This window comes from Pleurodeles waltl, chromosome 11 (assembly GCF_031143425.1).
Source record: "Pleurodeles waltl isolate 20211129_DDA chromosome 11, aPleWal1.hap1.20221129, whole genome shotgun sequence".
In the NCBI taxonomy this organism is placed as follows: domain Eukaryota; kingdom Metazoa; phylum Chordata; class Amphibia; order Caudata; family Salamandridae; genus Pleurodeles; species Pleurodeles waltl.
The window spans coordinates 352,239,710-352,259,737 of record NC_090450.1 but is presented as its reverse complement, the minus strand read 5'-3'; the positions used below and the strand labels follow the sequence as shown (position 1 = coordinate 352,259,737).

The 20,028-nt window shown below is 45.6% G+C and overlaps 1 protein-coding gene across 1 annotated transcript in view; it reads left to right on the top strand.

Moving 5' to 3' along the window:
- Positions 1–20,028, top strand: part of SNED1 (sushi, nidogen and EGF like domains 1) — a 2,603,997-nt gene that overhangs the window by 1,287,052 nt on the left and 1,296,917 nt on the right. The window lies entirely within an intron of this gene.

The window sequence follows — 20,028 nt, the reverse complement described above, 5'->3', positions numbered from 1 at the left end:
CTCTGACCCTTCATCTCCCTTAAATACCCTTAAAAACCATCCTTCCTTTAACTCTAAGAACCCTCATCACCTCTAAAATCCACCCACCTCCGAACTCGAAAAACTCCTCATCACCCCTAAGATCGGCCCATTCCTAAACCCGGAAAACACCCACCACCCTAAGTGTCACATATCCCTGACCCTTATAAACCAGTCTACATCCCTAAACTCCACCAGTCCCTGAACCCCAAAAAGCTTGTCCTACCTCTAAACTTCACTCCTGCCTGAAAGGCCTCACCCTCAACACCACCTACCTCTAACCTCAAAAACTCTCCACCACACAAACCTCACCAACCCTGAACCCTAAAATACCCCTCCACCTCTAAACTGGATCCATTCTTGCCCCTTAAAAAGCCCCTAACCCCCACCCACATCTGAACCCTAAAACCTCGCCATCTCTAAACCCTATCCATCCCTAAACCTTCAAAACCTCCACCACCCGTAAATGCCACACTTGTCTGACCCTTAAACCCCATTACTACCCCTAAACTCTACTAATCCCTGAACACTAAAGATCCTACTTCTAAACCCCGCCCATGCATGAAACCTAAAAAGCTCTCAACATCCATAAAAACCTTCTTCCTAACCTCCAGGCATCCCTTATCCCTACAACCCTCCCTTCACCCCAAAACACCACGCATCCCTGAGCCCTAAACACCTCTCACAATCCCTAAAACTCTACCCATCTCTGACCCGTAAATATCCTTCTCCACCCCTACACTCCTCAAACCCTTGACCCCTAAAAACCCCTTACCACCCCAAACTCCTCACATCCCTGAACCCTCAAACACCCTATTACCTCAATCCATCACTGAACCCTAAACACCCATCATCACTCTATACCCTTAAACTCCTCACATCGCTAAACCCTCAAACCCTGATTTACTCAAGGATGCCAAAACACCAACAGACACTTGATGGTGATGGGCTAACGTAGAAGAAGAGTTGCAAAGTTTAAACTGACTATATATGAGCATAGTTTAATTACCCCATTGCGGAGTGGGATGAGAGGAGGTTTGGAAATGGCCCTCTCTACAAGTTCACACCCACTTTTTTGCCTTCCTCCGCCTCTTTTGCTGATCTATTATTGTTGGCCCTAGGAGTCTGAGCACTTTACCACTGCTATAAGTGCGAATGTGCATTTGCTCAGTTCTCTAAAACTTGGTAACATTGGTATATCCACAACCGCCATTTTTAATTCACTTGTGAGTCCCTAGTAAAGTGCACTACATGTGCCCAGGGCCTGTAAATTAAATGCTACTAGTGGGCCTGCAGCACTGGTTGTGCGACCCACTACAGTAGCACTTTTAAACATGTACCAGGCCTGCCACTGCAGAGCATGTGTGTGCAGTTGTAAACTGCCAGTTCAACCTGGCAAGTGTCCCCACTTGCCAGACCCAAACCATCCTTTTTATTACATGTGCGTCACCCCTAAGGGAGGACCTAGGAAGCCCATAGGCCGGGTGCAGTGTAAGTAAAATCCAGGACACATGCCTCTTAGTTTTATATGTCCTGGTAGTGAAAAACTCCCAAAGTCATGTTTCACTACTGTGAAGCCTACCCCTCTCATATGATAGCATTGTGGGTTGTTTAATACCTTTATTAAGTGTAATTCAGGATTATTCACCCAACCTACATCTGGATTGGGTGACTGCTGGGCTTTGTGCATTCCTTCTAGACAGTCACACACAAAAGGATCTGTGGTGTGCCATTTACGTGCTGATGGCCCATCACCAGGCTGATGGGCCTTCCTGAGCTAGATGGGAGGGAGGAGCTGACACACCTGAATAAGCTGGGTCCAGAGCCCTCACAAAGAGCTGCATAACCCAATGAAGTGAGTCTGGAGCCAGGGAAGGAAAGGCAGGGAATTTGTGCACTTCAAATGTCTCTCTTTGAAGTGTTCCCCACTTCGAAGGTTCAACTGAGTACAAGCACTGCACCCCAAAATTCCACCAAATGAGTACACTTCTGGACCTGAGGATACCTGACCAGGAAGAAGGACTGCTATGTTGCTGAAAGGACTGATACTCTGCTGAACTCCTGCTTTGCTCTGCCTGCCCTGCTGCCCTCCTTTCCTAGGAGTGATAAAGACTCAACCTCCATCTCTTCATCCCCAGAACCAAGTGACTCCAAAGGATTACTGGCTTGCCTCCTGTTCTGATGTCCCAGGGCCATCAAAGACTTTCTTCAATCTTGCTGCAATTGCTGGGCTGTTCCAGCTGAGAGTCCTGCCCTGCTAAGAGGTGACAATCCAATCATGGGCCCTGAAAGTGGGCTTTGCAGCTGTTCTTCTACAAAGATCGATGCAGTTTCACCAATCAGAACCGCTGCATCCTCCTTCTACACTGACGTATCACCACTGAGGATGAGGACTATGCATAGATGACTGCATGGCTCAGAATCAACGTGTCACCACCAGCCCCGGTGCTTCGCCTTTGCATCGCCGGCTGCATGGCTCGACGATGATGCATCACCTTCATTGCAAAGGGTTCGTTCGACACCACACCTCAAGGACATCCCATTAACGACTGCATGGCTCAACGACAATGCATCTCCCGGACTGCACAGATCAGAATCTACACAGCACATTTGTATTGCCTCCTTGATGTGACCCTCCAACCAAGGTACTTTTCAGTGGGCCCTGTCTGGGTCCTGTGCCAGCCCGTCCTCCATCACAGTTGGCCTGAACTTTGGATTTACCCGTGCAAGTGTGACCTCAAGTAACATGTTAGTGATATTGGTTTCTAAGCACTGTATTACAGTTAATCTTTACAATTTCACATCTTGAGATCTACTTATTGGATTTGTGTTGTTATGGTCTTGTTTTACTCTTAAAAACATAATCCATTTTTCTAACTTGGTGTGAGTCTTTGTGTCATATTTTCATTTTCCTCTGTATCAATCCGTACTGTGGTCAAATATAACAGTATGTTGAACACTCAGATAGCCTTTGGTATGGAATGACCCAGGTGGGAACATACTATTTTGAAAAGTATCTGTTAATAAAACGTTAATGAAAAGAGTAAAAAAAAAAAATATCTACCCATCCCAAAGCTCCACCCATCACTGGTCCCTTAATAAACAAATTCACTGAAGAATTAAAGGAAAGTTGTAGTGAGGTAAAATCTTAGTTAAACACACTGTTTTAAACAAACAAAACCACTGAAATTCATGAGTTATAGTTAGCTCGACAATAACGTAACTATAACTCACACCTCCGTCATCAATGATGTCATTTAAGATGTTGCAGTGAAGTTATCAATAATGTCATAGAACATTCTCATAAGTAATGTAATATGTGTGGTAATTAACGCTGTGTTAATACTACTTTAGAGCAGAAATTATAGTTGAGATAACAATAACTGGTGAATTTCAGTGGTTTTGTTCAGTTAAAACAGTATGTTTTAACTTTTAACTGAGATTTTCACTTAATTATAATATCTCTTTAACATTTGTTTTTTGAATGAAAGTTTAAGTTTATTTTAATGCAAAGTGAGATATAATTACAATTCCTAGCTATAATATCACTTCAACTTTAGTTTTTTTCAGTGAATTCCTATTTGGCTTAGCGTAAAGTACCAGCGCGCGGTTGGGTGCTGGACCTTCACCTGTGGGCAGTGTGGGGTTGAGTGCAGGTTCTTCAACCATGTGCAGTGTGGGTTTGGCCAGGCCATGCAGCCAACCCCTATTCCTATTTATTTGATGTTGCAATATAAAGAATATTCTTTAAGTAAGGCAGACTTACTGACTTTCTGAAAGGATCAAAATACCAAAATATAAAATGTGTGTCTGTTTGCTTTATCAAGGGGGTCAGCATATCAACATATATAAAGCAGATCTATTTTCTTTGTCAAAATATAAACAATTATTATCAAACGGATATATATATATTTTTAACATGTTTATTTTAACTGTTTTCACAAGTAGCATACAGTACACATATAAACCAAATCCCCCATGCACACATTCGGAATAGCCACCCTCAGAAACAACATTATCTATGTCAATGTTAATACAAATGTTGACTCATCACCACCACCACCCCGGGCACCACTTTCCCTGCCAGTGCAGTGTTCTTAATATGCCGCCTAGTATCTCGCTTAGGTCCCCCACTTAGATTCTCCTGCTACACCCGGAGACTGATCGCCCTTTGCCTTCTCTGTATCACCTACCAACTGGTGGATCATGTCTGCCGAGTCTCTGAGGTTCTCCTCGACCTTCTCATCTGTTCATTTCTGTTTGAGGCATTGTTCCTCCACTAATACCCACTCCAGCAGGACCAAGAGCCATCAGTCTGCCGTGGGCCCAGTACTGGATATCCTTCATATTGCAATATAACGTTTTGCAAACAGAAGGCCTAATTTTGCAAATGTATACTGCATAGCACTCCTCTTAGGTTTGATCATCGTACCATGCAGGTAGAGTGGACCAACAGTTGGACGCCCACCACAGTCTTCTTTGTCTCTCAAGCCCCTCCTCCATGTAGCTCATTTATTTTTTGTACACCCATTTCATATGGATAAATATTGTGTCGTGTTTGTTACTTTTTTGGAGACTTCAACAGTCTAGTGTGATATATTTTCAGCAACCTGTCAGGTGTTATATTGGTCTGTTGACGATAGTGGAAGTGAATGAGCCTAAACCTGGCATTACTGGCTACCTCTTGCACTTGGGCACAAGCCTGCGCTCATTCAGTGTCAGACAAAGGATTTTGCAGGTTTTCCCAGGCGTGCCATGCTTTAATGAGCATCGGCAGTCGATCCGTTGCCTGCGTCTGATAGAGCCTGGAGCACAGTCATCATCCCTGCCCTCTCTCCAGAAACACCTCCAATGTTTGCGATACTAATGTTATGTTTTAAAAATATGTCATAATGGGTGGTTTATGGTGACAGTATTTTTTCAGACACCACTGACTGACTGAAGGTTTGTTGGTTAAGTTTTTAGCACAAGGAGCCGGGGATACATGCAGAAAACCAATACACATGGGTGTATTTTTTACCGAAAGGAAGTGGCATAGTTGTGTGTTTTGTATATGAATTATACTAGCCCCGATGAAGATCTTGGAAAGTAGTTGATCTCCCCATGCAGATCGAAATGCATTGTCTAGCCTGAGAGAGTGCTTCTGTGTCTCATTAGGAAATGATTGAACTGCTTTTTTTTAAGGACTCTATTTGGCACTAGGACAGGGGACTTTGGATGAATTTGTGTAAAACATATGAAGTTGCCATTTTGTCATTGTCAAAAGAGTTCTGTTGGTATTAAACATGCGAGAAACAAGGCTTGTTCTTTTGGAACATATGCAACAAGCCTCTTTTTAGCTACTGTTGTAATTTATGATAAACTATTATTTTGACTTTAAAAAATGTGTTATGGTAATCTGAAAAAAATGATATTGAAATCATGATTGTTCATATAAAATGCTCAGATAAGAAAAAAATATTTGTTTTTCTGTGGGTTTGTTTGAACATTGATGCAATTGTTTAATTTATAAATGGAAGTTATTATGAATAATTGTTGAAGGAATGGTGGGGTCTGCATGCTTTTTAAATAGGATTTGTTCTATTTTGAATGAGGGTATTTGCTGTTTATATTATTTCAAAGTACCCCAACCCTCATTGTCCTTAATGGGTCTAGCCTCAGCTTGTATATACATATGGATCCAATCTAAGGCAGGGACCTGCTAAATGGTGTGCTCTTCAGTACCCGTTGTATTACTCTGTCCCAAATCATTGCGACCTGCTCAACACCTCTGGTGCCTCTGTGGATTGTCGTTGACTGTGCATCAGGCAGACTGGCAGTGTACCCTCCTCCACTGTACCACCCAAGAGACGGGCCTCCCAGTTCGACTTAGGCTCACTCCACTTTGACGCATGTTGCAGCTACGATGCCATATAATACAGTTTGAGATCCGGCAGTCCAAGATGGCCCTTCTTCTTACTCAGTTTCAGTACCTCTGGCCGCATCCTGTTTCTTCCCCCAGCCCAGATGAAGGAAACCAAGAGACTATCCAATTATGGAAAGATTGTGGGATCAGATACATTGTGTTTTGGAGAGCATAAAGGCATAAGAGCAGCAGAACCACTTTTGGTATTGCCACCCTTCCCGTGACCGAAAGTGGGAGTGTGTTCCAAAGGACGACAGAGGATCATATCTCCCCTATGAACCTTCCCATATTCAACTGGTGGTATCAGCTTGCTGCGTCTATCACCCAGACACCTATATATCACATTTTGCAATGCTTCCATGGGATCCCAACATCAGGTAGGTCGCAGTCGGAGAACCTCTCATGCTTAAGCAGGGGTTGAGCACTGCCTTCTGTTTGTTAACTTTAAGCCCAAATGTCCCTTCAAAGCCTGATAGTTCCCGGAAAAGGACTGGGATTGACTCCTCAGGCCAGGTCAGATATATCAGGGTGTCGTCCACATCCTTAGGTTGTGTTGTCCTCCTGAATACATGAGGGTCTCATTTTCAACCATAGTCATAAGGCCAGGGGCTCCTTAGCCAAGGCAAAAAGCAACTGGGATGGAGGACATTCCTGCTGCGTACCACTTTCTATGCTCCATGGTGGGGAGAGCCTTCCGCCAGAGCAGAGTCTTACTATCTAGTCCATCTAGAGGAAACAAATCCATCTTAAAATATTAGTATCGCATCCCGTCATAGCCAAGACCTCAAACATGTGGTCCCAGCTTAGCAAATAAATGTCAAGAGCTACTGGAGCTCCCCGCCCACCCCTATTGTGCATCTCATTTTGAGGTCAGGACATGCCAGAGGCACCAAAAGTTCATCTTGGTGGACACCCTGGGATAATACTGCACTGAGCCTTGTGGACAAGAGCCCCAACCTTAGTTCTTCCTCACACCTGATTTCAGTCTCCAGACCTTTCCTATCTAAGCTGAGAATTTGGGTATGCTGAGGCCAGTCACAAAATATAGAGTCCTTGTGTGGTCTTCACCAGTAGGGTTGATCCAAATAAACTGTAATTACTGCGTTCATGCTTTTCTGCGTCTCTGCTCTTGTCCCAAGTGGTCGGTTTAAAGATGAGGTTAAGGGGGCGTCTTGCTTCAAGCACCAGGCCAGCAACCGCTCAGACTTGTCTTCTTCAGCATGTAGTCTCTGTCTATACTCCCTGAGAGTGTGCTCATCTAATGTGTCCCATAGGGTCATGATTTTGTGATTCAGCTGCAGAGGGCCAAGGGAGGTCGATCTTCATCTTTGCCTGTCACACTTCTATTTGCATCAGTTCGCTTGTTTGCTGTCTCTGAATGTCATAGGTTTTGGACATCCCCTCACTATTGCCTTCACATCCTCCTACTCAGTCGCTCTTGCATTTATGGACCTTTAGTTGAGCTCTAGAGATTTCTACAGTGATGTTGTAATGTCCATGTGATAGATTCTATCCCTCAGAGCCTGTGAGTACAGCCACCACAAGGGAGACCGATTGCCCCTGCTAGCACCCCCATCTGTCACCAATAGTGGTGGGTGGTCCAAGAGAAATCTATTTAGATACTGGGCACGTTGTATGTTAGGGCCAAGTTCTCCAGTCACCAATTTACAGTCCAGTCTGATGTGTGTGTTGTGTTGCTGAGTAACATAAGTATTAAGAATGCTTGGGGTAGAGAGTGCGCCATATATCAATGCAGTCCAAATGGTCCATTACTTCAGCCAGTGCAGCAGTCATCTCTGGTTTCGTGCATGGTCTAGGCGGGCACCTGTCCAAGCCCCCATCCAGCACACAGTTGAAGAATCCCACCCCGATGAGTAGGAGATCTATATATGGGAGAAGGTGATCCAGTAAAGCTCAACAAAAGGTTTTTATGGTCTGTGTTGGGTGCGTAGGAGTTAATAAGACATACCTCTTTGCCATCTACTAACCCATACAGGAACATATGCATATGCCAATGCTGAAAAGGCACACCTGGGGCTAACCAAATCTTGACACCCCCCCCCCCCCCACCGCAGCATAGGAGGAAAACATTGAGTAGTACATCTGAACCCTCCAATTTCTTTTTCAGTTTATGCGCTTCCTTGACAGTCAGATGTGTCTCTTGTAGCATGGCAGCATGAATGCCGTGCCTGTGAAGCTACTTCTGCACCCTATATCCCTTGGTGTAAGCATTAAGGCTTCTGATGTTCCATGTTGCTATCTGTATCACGTTGGCACTATCACAAGCTATGGTCCTGATGTATCACATCATCCTCTTGACCCCTGCAAGCACCATAAGCATTAGGCAGGGAGTCTAATCACCCGGAATGTGGTGTCAGTGCTCTGACCTGTCCCCCACATGATTCTCTCCCAGTGTGCATGTTCCACCCACCGGCCCTCCCCCTCTCCCCTGGGTAAACATCCTCCAAACACAAAAATCTGTGCTTTTCCATAGCACCCCTTAACCTTGGAGTATTACAACACGTCTTACAATTGTCGTCCAAAAGGGGCTGCAATCACAAACTACAAAACACATCAGCAAAGTGGTCTTATGTCCTCTGCTTCCAGTCAGCAAATACCAGCCAGTCGCTAAGTCAGGATCTACCATGTCCCTACAAACTAGGTCCAAGCTGATGTACACAACAGGATCAGAGGCCCTGGATGTTCGTCGGTACACAGCATTCCCTGGCACCCCTGCCCATCAGCACCATAAAGAATATGTTGTGCCCTCAGATTCAGTGCATCATATCTGCCCTGTGAGAAAACAGGGCTGATTGTAGAGGCCCCCTAACTTTTTGCCCCCATTTTCCACTTTATGCTGGTGTTTTCCTGACTCTGATGGTGCCCTGGGTACTGCTAACCAGTCCCAGGGCCTGTGCTCTGTGTAAAATGGATATGCAAATTAGGCTAATTATAATTGGCTAAGTTAACCTACCTATATGTCCCTAGTATATGGTAGGGCATGTAGGTTTAGGGACCACAGCATAGGTGGTGCACCCATAGGTGCACTGCTGAGGTGCCCAGTGTCATTTTAAAGGCAGGCCTGCCTTGCTGGCTGCTTTTAAATTAAAGTTATATGCAAATTCGACTTTGGAATTAAAAGTAGTTCCAAAGTCTTAAACTACCTTATTTTTACATATAAGTCACCCCTAAGGTGTGCCCTATGTGCCCCTAGGGCTGGGTGCCATGTAACTATAAGCAGGGACTTTATAAAAATAGTTTTATAAGCCCTGGTGAGGTAAAAACAGCCAAATTCGTTTTTCCCTCATTGTAGTAAATGGCCTTCATAGGCTAGAATGGGGAGACTTTGTTTTAAATTTTAAAGTCTCCTTAAATGATGCATACCAAGAATTTGGTATCAAATTAATTGTTGTAATAAATCCCACAACTTCCAGTTGTTGGATTTAATATAACTTGTTCAGGTAAAGAGTTTTAGACTTTACCTAAAAAGTTGCCAATTTCAGCCCTGCATTGTTTTTGCTGCTGTGCTCTGATTGGCCAGCCTGTAGCAGCTTAGCCAAGCTGCCTTGATGAGGTGTGAAGTGGCCTGGCTTCACACAAAGGAATGTGCCTGTGGGAGGGAATCTCCCCTCAGCAGATGGTGAGGCAGGAAGGGGGAGGGCTGCCAAACTGGTCTTCAAAGGCAGAGAAGGACATTTGGAGCAACCAGCAACACCCCCACATCCTGCAACCCCAGACAACTAGGTGCCCCCTTGATTAGATTAGGAGAGGGCAGGAGAGGGGTGTGTTTATGATTTTTAGCCACACCAGTGGGTGGGCTCAGCCATATGTAACCTCCAAAAATCAGATTCAGCCATGATGGATTTTTAGAGAATGTTGCCCACTGGGATGGATTTTTGCCACACTTCCCAGGAAGTGGTCATCGCAGGGGGAAGGACCCTGCCCCTGATTGGAGAACCAGGACCCCCCTGCTTTTCACCCAGGAGCAAGGATAAAACTGGCAGACCTGCACCCACACCTCAGATCCCCATCAGATTCCAACAAGGAAGAACTAAAGGAGAAGAAGGACTGCCCTGCTGGACCCCTGGCCTGCACCTGGAACCTGCACTCAGAAGGACTGCACCAGCTGCACACTTGGGCTTCACCACAAGAAGGACTTTGCCTGGCTTCAACTGGTTCAAGGAGGGACTCCCTGTTTGCTACAGGTGAAAAATTTCTAACCAGAGTCCCCTTCACCAACTCCTGAAGAATGCGACCAGCTAACCACTGCCCAGTGGCCAAAAAGGAGTTTGCGCCTGGTGCATTCTGGGAGTTGTAGTCTGCACCCCCCAAGGACCATCTCAGAACTTCTGGACCCTTGGGGTGAGCTGTGGACCCCAAAAGAACCTTAAAAGGACATCTGGGTGAAGCCCCAGAAGTTTGGAGAAGTTTGGAGAATTTTTGTAAAAAAGCTCCATAGAGGGACCGACCCGCCGCGGCAACTCTAGCCGGCTTGCCTCAACCGCGACCCGGCCTGATTTGCTGGTTCGTCCCGGTAAAGAAAAATCTCCGAAAAAGAGACTAAGTCCGAAGGTAAAAAGTTGACCGGGACCTCCCAGCCATCGTATCCGAGAAGGGCTCCATGGACGTCGGATCAAGATCCAGGTTTACCCCGGTCGAAGGATTTTCACCTCGAAAAAACGACTAAGTCCGAAGGTAAAAATCTCCACCGAGGATTCCAGCATCACGTATCCGGAGAAGGGCTCCAGGAGGTCGGATAGGACTGGCAGGTTCGTCCCGCTGAAGAAAATCTTCAAAATAAAGACTAAGTGTGAAGGTAAACTTTTAACCGAGGCCTCCCGCGACCTGTAGCCGAGCAGGGCTCCATCGCGGTTGGCCTGAAACTTTGACACTGCCCCGGTCGAGGTGCAACCAGATGACCCGATTGGCGCTTTTTGTTTCTAAGCGCTAGAAAAATAATAATTCTTTATCCGATTTTATTCGTTTTTGTGTCATTTAAAAGATAAAAATATAAACTATTTTTATAAATTGGTTTTGGATTTTTAAACTGTTTCCTGTGTTTTATTTAATTACTGTTTTGTGATATTTGAATGCTTTACACACTGTCTCCTAGGTTAAGCCTTGACGCTCGTTGCCAAGCTACCAAGGGTTGAGCTGGGGTTAATTTACTGAGACCTAACTGGACCTAAGTGGAGGTTAGTGGCTTGTTGCTAGGTGTAGGTACCTACCTGCCCTTACCAATAACCCATTTTCCAACATGCCCCCACTTATCTACCTCCCAATGTCCCCGACAACCAGCGGGAGAGCACAATCTTTCAGCCACTGAAAAAAGCAACCAGAAGGGTCAGCGTTGCATGATGCGAAGAGCAGGATGTGTCCCTGCAAGCATGCCCAATGAGAACATAGTTCATCAGGGTAGCAGATTCCACTTCTTCAGTGCACCCACTGCCAACCATGATGCTCAGTTCATGATCCAGAGAGTCTATAGGCACCATTGTGCATCAGGTTGTACCTCTACAAGGGTAGAATATTGTTCCATCACCATACCACAACAGCATCTCTCCTCCAATCCTGTTGGCCTATTATTGCTCCTGGGGCCATGATCATAACAGGCCTGCAAACTTGCACTACCGTTCTGATGAACACCATCAAGCCAGCCCCACACCCTCTCCTGTCCAGCAAATGAGTGCGCACGGCCCTCACATACTTCACGTAGTTTTGCCAGGAACAACAACATGTAACGGATATTTAACTGTCTCAGATTCCACTTCACTGCTAGGAAGGATTTCTGCTGGAGTTGAAACCGTTTGATAATATCAGGAAAGATGCAAACAGATTGGCCCTACTGTACATCATCCTGCGTTCCCTCCCACTTCAGGATAGTCCCTCTGTAGCAATAATTGAGAAGCTGCACAATCATCACCAGAGGCACTCTTCCTACAGAGGGGTGTGTCAAGGAGCTAGGGCACTGTGGGCTCTTTCAATGACCAATAGTGGGGAGAGTTTATCAGGTAGGAGCAAGTTATTGAGCTAGCCCTTTAGGAACAGAACTGGTGTGGTCCCTTCCGTGCCCTCCAGAAAGCCCAACAAACTAGAGGTTGCACCTTCCAGCCCTCCCCTCTGCGTCCTCCAGGCATGCATCCTGGTACGCTGTTTTGTCAGTGAGGGTGTGCTCCATCATGCACAGTGTCTCCAGCTCTGTGGTTATTCCTAACACAATGTGCTCTGTCTCTAGGAACTGTTCATTTACTTTGCGTGAATCCATTCTTAGGAGATTCACCTCAGTGGATAACCATTCATTTTTTGTTCCAGCGTCTGTTGCAGCTGGGTGAAGGCAGTCAGTATCTTGGCTTTGGAGGTGTCATTTGGTGGAAGGGGCTCAGCTTCATCCTCTTCCCTCGCATTACATGTGGGGCCCCCTCCAGTTTCCATGTACCTGTCCATCTTATTCTGTGGCCCATTGCAGGAGGATCTATCATGACCCATTGTTGCACAATCTCGCCATCCCAGGATCATTCAATGGGTGCAAGCAAAGCATTCCTCCTCAAGGGCACCCACATCGTAGCTACAGCCTCACAGATTTGGGCACAATCCCACAGATCTTCTGTAGTCAGGCAGCTCCACCCCGGCTCCTCCTGTAACTAGTCGCTATCATCGTGGACTGGGCAGAAGAATCCAGTCTCTCTCCCTGTAGGGGGAGGGGGCAGGGACCAGGCGGCTTTTGAAGTCTCTGAGAGTGATGTGGCACTGGAACCTAACTTTCCTTAGAACCCATCACTGGGCCAGGCTCTCGCCCCCTTACCTCCTGAGGGTGCAAAGACATACCTCTTGGCACCCCTATCCTCCATGTGGCGAACCTCAACGTGTTCAGCTCCATGCGCTTTAGTGATCGGCTCTCTTTGTTGCCCTTGACAATCTGCACAGCTCCAGATCTGCAGCAAGGAGGGCGGGATCACTGCATGGTATAGAGCTCTCTTGCACTTGCCGCCAACAGGTACGCCCGATTTTGCGGGCTTTATAGCACCTCCCGCGTAGGATCACCTGTCCCCCAGCCCACCTCTGTCGACTTTTGCTTGTCAACTGTGCCACTGGGTCTTCCTCTGCTGACTCCCTCTGTCACCTCAGGGAGACTCCCGGAGCAGGAGCAGGCACATTCAAGGCCTTAGCAGCCGGCTGTGCTCCCCTGACGAAACTCTTAGCCAAGACATAGGTCACGGATCAAGCCAACCTGCTCAGATTCCCGCCAGCGCCTCCTGGCTACATCAGTGGCTTCACCGGTCAGACCGCTGTAAAAGGCAAGTGGTCCAGTCGAAAGTCACTACTGGGGAGTGTAGGATTAGTCAGGATTCTCAGCCGAACTCACATCTAGCATGCCCACTTAGCCATCTTTTTCGGACACGCCCCAAATGTATTTTTCATTAATTGAAACATTTCCATGTTCAACAAAAATGATTTTCCTAAAAAAGTTATAATAAAGGTAAATTCAAAAAATCAACATTTCTTTGATTCTTTCTTTTAATTTTTTCCAGGCAACAAAAATTCATCCATAGAACCAAACACAAGAGGCTCCTGCTTTCCAGCTGAAGAACACAGAGCTCCAGCTCAAAGTGCTTTAAAAAAAACTTATGGTGAAGGAGTGATAGATTTAATGACCCAAGAGAATTACTGTTTTTAATGTTGCTGTGGCTACGCATACCTTGCAGCCTCCCACAACATTAAAACATCCTTTGTGGTGCTTCTGCTCCTTCTAGGTGCACCACCAGGATCTAATAAATCTAAATAACAAGCTCTTACAGGGAATTATCAGGCGTTGAATGATAAATGAGTGGCTCCTGCTGCTCTTTTATTTTTTTTCTATTTTTCATTGCCCCAGTGCCCATCTGGGACACCCCCATCTTTAGTTTTTGTTGAGGACCATGGGGGGACCCCTAAGGGCCCTACTGGCTCCCTGGGCAGGAGCCAGCCGCTTTCTAAATTTTTGGTGGGTGGCTGGGTGCCCCGTGGGCACCCACAAGCCTGCTTTTATTGGGGCCCCAGTAGAAGCCCTAGGGCCCCTGTGGCACCTGACAGCACCTTAGAGGGAGCCAGTCACTTTTTAAACGTTTGTTAGGTGCCCTGGTGCACACACTGGGCATGCACAGGCCAGATTGATTTTGGTCCCAAGGGGAGCACCAGAACCCCTCAGCCACTGCTGGCTTCCCTAGTGGGAACCAGCCATTATTTAAATTTTTGGTCAGTGCCCACAAGCCAGCTTTCATTGGGGCTTGCGGGGAAGCCCCTGTGCCCCTGCTGGCTCCCCTGGAGGGAGCCAGCTACTTTTTACAATTTTGGTGTGTGCCCTAGTGCCTACCTGTGGTACCCAAAGCCATCTTTCATTGAGGGCTGCAGGGGAAGCGCCAGGGCCCTGCGGCCCCCATATGGCTCCCTGTTCAGCACCATACTGTGTGCTGACAGAGGCCTGCTCATTGACTTTGTACCCTACAGGGCAGGAGCGGCGTCTTTCACTGCTCCAGTCTGGGCAGGAGCAAAGTTGTTTTCTCTGCTTGGAAGAATTCAGGCATGGGGAGTCCCCAGGATTGGCCTATGGCTAAGGGAGGGAGCCGCTTGCATCCTCTCCAAAATTTACTTTTCAGATCAGGGCATGTGGTCTCCAGGGCCTCAATAAGGCTATGGGAGTGGTGGCTGCACGCTCTCTCTCCTAATTATTAAGATTTGCTCCAAGGGATGGGGTCCCTAGGCCTCTATAGGTCCCTGGGGGGTGGGCCATGCACCCCCTTCCCTTTTACTGAAATATGGCCCATGGGATTAGGGGGGCCTAAAAAATGCTTGTGCTCTCCTCCCCTTAAAAAAATACATGTGCCGATCCCAGGGCCCTGGCACACCCAGGGGGACTAATTTTGAAAACGAGTGGGTACTGTTGTTTTTTTTCCTCATTGGAGGAGATCCTCCATGGATCTGCCGCACCAAGAAAAACAAATTGTGTTTTTGCCTGCAGGGTCGATCCCTTTGAGACCCCCCCCTCCCCCCACCAACCAGGCCAAGGGGTCAATGGTATCCCAACGAAGACTGGGCAGAACTCACATAGTTTTGCTATGTGGAGTTCTGCAGAGTGCCAAAAAAACTCTGTGAGATTCCACGTCACTCTGTGAATGGGAAGAATTTTGCTCGGCTGACTGTCGCACTGCTTGGTGCCGGTAGTGGGTTCCACACTGCAAAATGAGTACTAATGGCAAAGGGTAGCGTGCGTGCGGCCATTTTGTTTTACCAATTCTGCACATGGTGCTGGGCCTGCTTTCTAAATCTCAGTCCACCCTAAATCTTTTCAATCCTCCCCATCCCACTCATCTATCCCTCTTTTGCCTTTATCTTATTAGTGTGTGTCCTTGTGTTTGTGTAGTTTTCCTTTGAGTTTTTTATTTCTTTTTTACTTTCGTACTTTTTTTTTTTGCTTTTCGCTTTACTTCCTTATTTCTTCCTTTCTTATTCCTATTTCTTTTTTTTATCCCAACCAGTACAATGGCAGAGCGTGGGCGAAACGGCTCTAGTGCGGCTGGTAACGGCACACCTTGCGGGCACCGGCGCTGCCTAGGGGTGCAGCTGTGTGCCCTTTTATTTTATTTTTAGAGGTGGAGGGGGCTGCACTAGTTTTTTATGTGCAGCACCATGTCCCCTCCATGATGACAGCAGGCCTGGGAGTGGGTACAACCTGTGGGAACATCGGCTGCTGTGGGGGAGAGTGCGCCAGTGGATGCAGAGGAGGACTGGAGTGAGGTGCACCCAGCAGCAGTTGACGTAATGCTGGATCGACATCCTTGACGAGGAGAATTACCTGCTTGACCTGTTCAGGTTGCGGGGCTTGGTGAGAAATTATTTATTTGTTGTGTTCTACAATGCTAATATATTTGTTTCCAAATAGCATGCTGCTCACACTCGGAGATAAGTTAAGGTTATGTAACATTACGAATATTAAGGGATCCAATTGGAGCAAGCCAGGTGCTCAGCGAAACTTAATTGTACTCTTTGGCGCTTGTTAGGGCTGATTATTTAAGAAGTCATGCAGACTCCTCTGCCCTGTCACTTAGATAGTAGTAGTAGTAATATCAGCGAGTTAGTGTTCTCTGTGTCTTTCTTTATGTAGCTCATACAGTCCGAAGCAATCTCCAGGTGATGTGTGGTATGAATCTATGCATTGAAAAGGGAAACTGAGTTGGCCCATCAAAGGAGGTTGAGAAGCAAAGATCATTTGTTGCAAGGCATTAGTAGCTTCAAATGTAGTTTAGGAAATTTGGAATATGGCTTAGGTTTAGAAAATTAGGAAAAGGTCAACTCGATACTAGTAACATAAGCGATCAGATTTAGAAAAGTACAATATGTTACTGTGTTTGCCTTTGCCTGTCAAAATTTTTCCTAGGAGATTAACTGTACCACTAATCTATTTTTATTATCTTCATTTCTTACATCAGCACACAAGGGCAAGAAGAGGGCATTGGAGGAGGGTCAGACAGAAGTGGGGGCTGCCACCACCAGTGCTGCGGGCAGATGGCAGTACCACCACCACCGCCGTGGGCACGGCTGACGATTCTACTGGCCCCAGTAAGTCTCTTGTTACTTTTACCTCTCCCGAGGTAGAATAATTTTTATTCGTTTTTTTATACTGTTACTTTTTTCAAATCCTCTTCTTTCTATCTAATGTGTGCTAATTCTTGTTATCCCTGCGTTATCGTTTTTTTTATATTTCAAGTTTCTGTAGCTGACTTTCTCCTGCCTGTACTAGTCTGCAGCTTTCTTCTGTTTGCTATTAAGCTTTCCATCTCCCCAACCTTATATACCCTGCAGAATGATACTGTTAAGATTAAGAGAATAGATTTTAGGTTCTCTACCGTGAAGATGGCAGACTCAATTCCATTCAGGTTTGTTGAGAAGGCTTTCCTTTTTCTAGCTTATACTCTAAACAGTAACTCAGAGAGTAGTCATGGTAACCCCCCCAATGTTGTGTTGCCTATTCAGTACTCCAACAGATTCAATGACAGTACAGCATGGCAGGAAAGTAGTATGATAAAGCCCATTGCATTTCCCAACCAAAACCATATGTCCTTTATTGACCAAATTATTCTACCCCTTTATTGCCCTTCAAATGACTCACAGTCATCATAGCTCTAACCCTCCATTACAAAAAGTTTTTGGTTGGCTTGACTGCCTGGCTTTTCTAACATTGTCATCGAACAAAATGCCCAAAGTGATATTTTCAATAGAAGAGAAAATACTGCTAACCAAACTGTAGTGATGTATTGAAGTTGTATTTTGCTAAAGAAATATTAAGGGAAGGTGTATCTGGCATCTCAAATATGTAATTTTTTTTTAGCTGCTCAGACCATCAGTGCTGGGGCTTGCACCAGTGCGCCAGACGAAGAGGTGGTTGGAGGGGGTGTCCCAGCAGCAGCAGGGATGGGCGGTAGTAAGTCGCATTGCTTGGTTTTTGTCAATTAGTGGGATACTCACTGTATTTGTTAAGCAAGGCAGATCCCACCCATCATCATTCATCACCTCCCTGCCCATGGCATTTCGTGACCCATGACCTAACTGTAGCAGGGTTCACTTCGGCACTGAGTGTTGGCTGTGCAATGTGCATCTTCTTCAGTTAATGCAGCATTTACAAAGTGTTCATTACATTGCAAAAGGGGTTTTTCCCTTCCCTCCCAGTGCCCATTCAGTCACCTCCTAGTACTCCACTCCTTTATTCTTTCCTAGGTTCTGTCCCCACCTATCAAGAAAATTGAAAATTCCATTCTGGGCATCCGCCACATTTTTCTGGCCAAGTAGCTCACATATTTAATGGTTTCCATAATGGATTTACACTTGTTCAAATTTATCCCTTTTGAAATTTGTCAACCACAGTTACTGACTAAGCCAAAACTTTTGTCACAAAATGATGATCAGTGACACCCCACTGTTCGATAGCAAAATCTGTACCTACCTGGCCTAATCTCTCGAATTTACCGAGCAGGCGAGAAAGTTAAGTTTTCTTTCCTTACTGCCAACCAAATGTGTTTGTTGGGAATAATTTGTGTTGGAGGGTGAGGCCAGGGACGAAAGTGGGATTAAGTGCCTGGTTTTGTGTTTTTTGGTCATGGGTACTTTGTGACAAACGTGTCCGATAAAATCTATATATCCCGTTCCTTTCCCTGTACTGCAGTCCATTGCTTTCCCCACAGTCTACTTACAGAAGATAGGGTATCTATTATCCACATATTATATATAACGTGTGTGATGTATTATTCATGTGCCTCTCTGGAGTCAGAGCAGAATTGAAAGACATTTGTAGAAGAGAAGGGCCTTTGGAATTGAAGTAGGATAATTGTCCAGTGCAGCTGCCCAAGATGTAGACTGCAGTGAGTGGCAAAGTAGTACCCGATGCCTCCATTAATTTTGCACAGTAAGAATACTTGTGCTCCATAGTGGATGATGCCTTACTCATTAATGAGAGTTAATGTATTTTTATTTTTCCACACAAATCGCTCTTTTTTTAATCAGGGGTTATGCTTTCTTAGTTCCTTTCAGCAAGTCAGTGCTTTTATGTGAGGCATACGTGGGTAAAACCATGTCCCTGTGACTCTGTTAATCAGATGAAAATTTCCAATGGTCCTAGGAGATCAGCAATGTACTGCTACTGCGCCACTATATAAGTTTAAGCAAGTGTTTGTACAGAGCATTGTTCACAATTTGTCTTTTTTCTTTTTTTCTTTCTTGATATAGCTACTCCTGCTGGTCCACCACCACCGACACGTCCGGAGATTGTAGCCCAGCTGCAGTGGCAGAGGTTGGAGGCCACCCAGAAGGAGTACCAATGATTAAGGGAGGAAGCTGAGGCACATGCCCCTGATCTGGGCCCCCTGGTTCCTCCAGTCAGCCACCTGCGCCTCCATCCTCCTGTTCTAACCCTATATGCTGCGTGAGCTGGCACACTTGGGCTGTCAGATGGCACGCCTCGAGGCCCGGGAGCAAGAACTGTAAACCCTCATAGAAAATGCCCTCTTATGAGCCGTTTTGTATTTCGGTAGGAGGGACTGTTGTAAGTGGAGAAGGTGGGCATTGAGAAAGGACTGGGACTTTTTGTAGGGTATTTTTGTTGGACTCTTTGGGATCTTTTTGGACATTGGTTGGGAGCGGGATAATTTGTTTGAGAAGAGGGGTGGTTCTGTAGTGCGTGTAGAGGATGGGATTTTTTTTGTTGGAACTAATTGAGTAAAGGTAAAAAATATTGTTATACTTGATACTTGGGATATTTTTTGTGTTTTACATTGCACTGCTGCCTTTTTGTGCAGCATGTCTTTATCCATTTATCAAAGTGTATACTAATTAGCTACAGTTAGTTACACTCTTGTCCTACTACCCTCTGTAACTATAATGACCATTGGGGAAAGGCTGCCATTGCCCATATTGCCTACAACAACCTAGCTAAACAGGAACTTACTTATCTGCAGCTGACGGTAGTTACTAACTAAACAAGTTCACTTCACTCCATAGTCTCCTATCTGAAAAGATGAAGTGATGGCTGCTACCTCTCTCACTCTTCTTTACTGCAGGGTTTCCCAATGTGCCTTCTTAATGGTGGTGATAGTGAACTAAAAGGGAAGGCATCACAAGTGAGGTCCCACTTCCACCTGGGTGAGCTCCAACTGTAGGATTAATCAAAAGGATTATCCATCACAGGCAACTAAATTAAAAGAAAAACACTGAGTTAGTGGGTTACATATTTATATCATAGATTTAGAAAGACGGAGACCAGACTACTACCACCAACAAAGAATACCAGATATTATTACAAAAACTAGAAATCGTAACTTAGTCTGAGCAATAGGGAGCATGGAATTGAATTAAAAGTAAAGTTACCAAATCCTTGAGCCTGGAAAAGTATTCTCAAAGTCTGGAGTGGACAAGGTTAAGCATTTACGCAACATAAGGCCTGAAGGATGATGTTGACGTTGATGAATGATGTTCTTCTACATCTAAAACATGGATCCCTTTTATGCGTGGGTGGGTAAGTGGGGCTAGCATCAGCTATTGCTCAGGCAATAGAACGTCCCATAGTGAGTTGGTGTTGCATT